Raw genomic sequence first — 6,000 nt, forward strand, 5'->3', positions numbered from 1 at the left:
CAGGGCCGCTGCAAGAAAGGTAGGCTCTCTCTACCGTGCTAGAAAACTACTAACACCCGAAAGTATCCTGTACCTCTATAAGGCCACCATTCGCCCATGTATGGAGTATTGCTGCCACATCTGGGCTGGTGCATCTGCTACTAGTCTCTCGCTCCTTGACAAGGTTCAAAAGAGAGTCGCAAACCTGATAGGCCCTGAACTGGCATCTAAGCTTCAGCCTCTGTCCCATCGACGAAATGTTGCATCCCTCTGCCTTTTCTACAAGTATTTTAGTGGTGAATGCTCTGACGAACTGCAATCACTTGTGCCCCCACGACGCGAGCACCCTCGACAAACCCGACAGGCTACTAGATCCCACCCCCACACTGTAGAGATCCCTAGATGTAAAAGATCTTTCTACTCCAATAGTTTCTTCCCCAGAACCGCAAGACTCTGGAATTCCACCCCAGTAGTTGTTGCCCCTGTTAGTAGCCCCCTACACCAAAGTGGCAATTTGCCTTGTTTGCGGTGAAAATGTAATAAAAGAAAAAAAAATTAGATTATGTCTCTTAATGTTAACAGCAATGCTGCTTTTAGGTTAAGCCTTGTTTTTGCGTAGGTAATACCGTTATAGAATTAACATTGAATTTTTGTATGGGACTTCGAACATAGAAAGATCACAGAGAAAAAAACTATTGCATCTAAAATAATCAACCTTTGTTCAACGGTAATGTTGTTTGCACAGTTAAAATTCAGCTAAACAATACCACTGATTAATCTTCACTTAAAAATTAAAAAGAAAAAAATATACAGTAGTCCAAACAAACGAAAGAATATAAATTATCAATTTTTATATAAAATGTACATTTACGGATGAATTCTTAACCTACATAGTAGTTACGTTTTGGTAAGTGGGATTAATAACAAAACAACTAATCAATGTTAATATTTAAGAGACATCTTGCGAAATAGCGGAAAGACTACATCGAACTTAGGAGAAGAAAAAGATAAAACATTTTTGTGAATTCTAACTAGAATTCCGCAGTTCTATTCAGCCACACGCGAAATTCTGTTTTATCAGTGGTATATTGAAACGTTCTTGCGGCGAGAGGGTTTGGAAAACATATAACTTTATCAACACATAGACGTGAAATGTTGCTCGTAAACATTTATATTTTCATTCAGTATTTCCTATTGAAATCATCTGAGAGTCGAACATGGTATATCTATTACGATATTAGTCAATGACAAACAATGAAATCTCACAAACGTAGAGAAATATTTATTTATACTATATTCTGCTCTAGCGTTCGCTCTGTTCGAAAACGCAATTAAATTAACAAGAAAGCCGTATAATGTTGAAACGTGAATAACAAACACCAGATGCAAACATGTGTGCGCCAAATTCGAATCCAGTTTTCAGTGATTCTTGTGATTTAATGTACGTCTGCTTCGTTTCCTAACACGGGAAGTAAAACAGTTTAAGTGTATTCATTCTCCTGCGGCTTGTTATCCTCATCTTCATAGCTGCTGTTCCACCACGTCTCACTATCCTCTGGCCTTCTTTAGGTGAGTAACGGCGACGATGATGAAGAAGGCCAGAGGATGAGTTGGCCAAAACGACTTTGAATATGGGAATAAGAGTCCAAATAAGAATGAATACACAAATTATAAAGCGTCATCTCAAAATATTAAGTTATTATTAATATTTTTATTCAATTTCTCATTTTCGGCATTTGTCATGTAAATCTATAATATAAAGCTGTGTGTGTGTGTGTGTGTGTGTGTGTGTGTGTGTGTGTGTGTGTGTGTGTGGTCACGAATAGGCTCCTATATAGTTGACTATTATAGAAAACGGATTATATATAATGATAGATGTATCTAGACACAGGAATGAGTATGTTTGATCTGGCATAATGATTATTCATTAAAGTTGTGGGGTCTGCGTTCGCACCTGGTCCACAAAGTATGGAAATAAAAAATTTGAAAATTAAAAAAAAAAACGTTTACAAGTGTTTTTGATATAGATGTACATAATAATACTTTTATAAGTATGTTTTTAACAGGGATGGTATAATAAACTTATGGGGCCTGCGTTCGCGCCTGGCTTCCATAGAATGGAAATAGGCACAAACTTAATAAAGAGTTTTCATATCCATCTGCGTAAGTATACTTTGATAATTAGGTTTCAGTTTGAAGAAATATGGTATAAAAAAATTATGGAGAGTGTTCGTTCGCACCTGACCTCCATAGAATGAAAATGTGTCACAAAGTTTAACAAGGTTTTTTTTTAATATAGATCCAGCGAATATTGTGATAAGTGTTTCAGTGTGAACAGGTATTGTACAATAAATTATGGGGTTTATCTATTTTATTTTTACTTTCATCATATTTTGCTTTGGGTTTGATAACCCCAAATTCGAAGCTATCTCTTTACAACCCTTCCTTTTTATAACCTATCATACTTTCATATATCAGAGTCCATTTTCTGTAGGCTGTTTTGAACCCAGTCAACGACGGGTACTTTTGCTAGTAATATGTAAAAGAGTAAAACGTCATCATTTTTGTTTATGAAAAATACAACACATATTTATTGCAACAAACAACCCATATTTTTGCAAAAACAACACATATTTTTATGCAACAAACAACACATATTTTTATGCAACAAACAACACATATTTTTATGCAACAAACAACACATATTTTTATGCCACAAACAACGCATATATTTATGCAAAAACAACACATATTTTTATGCAACATAAAACACATATTTTTTGCAACAAACAACATATATTTTTTGCAACAAACAACACAATTTTTTTGCAACAAACAACGCATGTTTTTATGCAACAAACTAGAAATATTTTTATGCAACATAACACACATATTTTTATGCAACAAACAACACATATTTTTATGCAACAAACAACACATATTTTATGAAACATAAAACACATATTTTTATGCAACAGACAACACATATTTTTATGCCACAAACAACGCATATTTTATGCAAAAAACAACACATATTTTTATGCAACATAAAACACATATTTTTTTGCAACAAACAACATATATTTTTTGCAACAAAGAACACAATTTTTTGCAATAAACAACACATGTTTTTATGCAACAAACTACAAATATTGTTATGCAACATAACACACATATTTTTATGCAACAAACAACACATATTTTTATGCAACAAACAACACATATTTTTATGCAACATAAAACACATATTTTTTATGCAACAAACAACACATATTTTATGCAACATAAAACACATATTTTTATGCAACAAACAACACATATTTTTATGCAACATAAAACAAATATGTTTATGCAACAAACAACACATATTTTTTATGCAACAAACAACAAATATTTTATGCAACACGCAACACATATTTTTATTCAACAAACCACACAGAATTTTATGCAACAAACAACACATATTTTTTATGCAACATAAAACACATATTTTTATGCAACAAACAACACATATTTTCATGCAGCAAACAACGCATATTTTATGCAACAAACAAAACATATTTTTATGCAACAAACAAAACATATTTTTATGCAACAAGCAACACATATTTTTATGCAACATAAAACACATATTTTTATGCAACATAAAACATATTTTTATGCCACAAACAACACATATATTTGTGCAACAAACAACACATATTTTTATGCAACAAATAATACATATTTTATGCAACAAACAACACATATTTTCATACAACAAACAACACATATTTTTATGCAACAAACTACACATATTTTTATGCAACATAAAACACATATTTTTAAGCAACATAAAACACATATTTTTATGCAACAAACAACACATATTTTTATGCAACAAACAACACATATTTTTATGCAACAAACAACACATATTTTTATGCAACATAAAACACATATTTTTATGCAACAAAAAACACATATTTTTGCAACATAAAACACATATATTTTTATCCAACATTAAACACATATTTTTCTGCAACAAACATTTTCTATTGACTATTATATTGTACCAAATATATAGCAATGATTTCAATTTTTTTAATATATGACCTTGGTGTCATCAACTAGAATCGAGATCAGATCATTTAGCTCTCTAGCAGTATTCGTAATACTCTGATGCACGACACACTCATATCAAAAGTTGACACATTAACGAAGTTAAACGTACAAATGTATATTTGTGCATGCATAGAGTAAAAACATTACGTCAAACTACATCTGCAAAGTTCTAATTCATTTTAATTTTCATACCTTAGAAACTAACTTTTCGATTAGAATCCAGATTTATATAATTCACCAGATCCGAATCAATTTTCATATGTGTAAACTAAAAATTGACAAATTATTTAAAAAAAAAAAAAATATATATATATATATATATATATATATATATATATATATATATATATATATATATATATATAATAGCAAAAGTTCCCGTTTTTGACTGGGTTCAAAAACAGCCTACAGAAAATGGACTCTGATATATGAAAGTATGATAGGTTATGAAAAGGAAGGGTTGTAAAGAGATAGCTTCGAATTTGGCGGTATCAAAACCAAAGCAAAATATGATGAAAGTAAAAATAAAATAGATAAACCCCATAATTTATTATACCATACCTGTTTACACTGAAACACTTATCACAATATTATGTGGATCTATATTAAAAAACCTTGTAAAACTTTGTGACATATTTCCATTCTATGGAGGCCAAGCGCGAACGAACACCCCATAATTTTATTATACCATATTTTTTCAAACTGAAACATAATTGTCAAAGTATACTTACGCAGATAGATATGAAAAGTCTTTATTAAAGTTTGTGCCTGTTTCCATTCTATGGAGGCCAGGCACGAACGCAGACACCACAGTTTTATTATACCATCTCTATTTAAGTTAAAACATACTTACCAAAGTATTCTTTTGTACATCTATACCAAAACCACTTGTAAACGTTTTTTTTTTAATTTTTAACTTTTTTATTTCCATACTTTTTGGACCAGGCACGAACGCAGACCCCACAATTTTAATGAAGCACCGTTCTGCAGGATCAAACATTCCCATTCCGGTGTCTCGATACATCTATCATTATATGTAATCAGTTTTTTAAAATAGTCAACCATATAGTAGCCTATGCGTGACCACACACACACACACACACACACACACACACACACACACACACACACACACACACACACACACACACACACATACACATACACACACAGATATTCAGCTTTATATTTAATTAAATTTCTTGGATTTACATTTTTGGATTTTACCGTCATTGGATATTTTACCTTTCACCAGACTATCCATTCACGTCAAATAACCTTTTTCTTCACCATATTCCCTCTGCTTCACTTTTGTTATCAAGTAAGATGGTTGACTTACTTGCAGTTTCATCAAATAATTTTGTATGCAAAATCCGATCCCGCATTTTGCTAATTCCTACCCTCTGATGAGAAGGAAAGTATTTCTTCGAAACTCCGCGGATTAAGGACTATCCACTTATTAAGTGTTTCCTTTTCATATTAAATATATTTTAAAGTCTTTTTCAAAGTGTTTTAACATGTTTTATTAACTATTTTCTCTTATATATATGTATATATATACATATATAATATATATATATATATATATATATATATATATATATATATATATTCGAAAGCTGTTTCGGTTTTGAGGTCCTTTTTATCATTTGCGTCATCACGTTATCGTAATTCTACACGCAAAAGCCGATGCTGTCATGAAATGCTGACGCTACTAAAGGATGAACTTATCCATTAACGAACAAATGAGATGTCATGAGGCACAAAGAATAACGTCATGATATGAAGGCATCATTTATAAAATTAGCAAAAGAAATAGATGGTGAAGTGATCCTTTAATTAATCCTCATCTTAGATGAAACCTGCACGCGCTTGTGCACGTGAAAATAAAGAATTTCAAAGTAATATCCATTTCTT

Source organism: Euprymna scolopes, chromosome 10 (genome assembly GCF_053919585.1).
Source record: "Euprymna scolopes isolate OS-2025 chromosome 10, ASM5391958v1, whole genome shotgun sequence".
NCBI classification, from domain to species: domain Eukaryota; kingdom Metazoa; phylum Mollusca; class Cephalopoda; order Sepiida; family Sepiolidae; genus Euprymna; species Euprymna scolopes.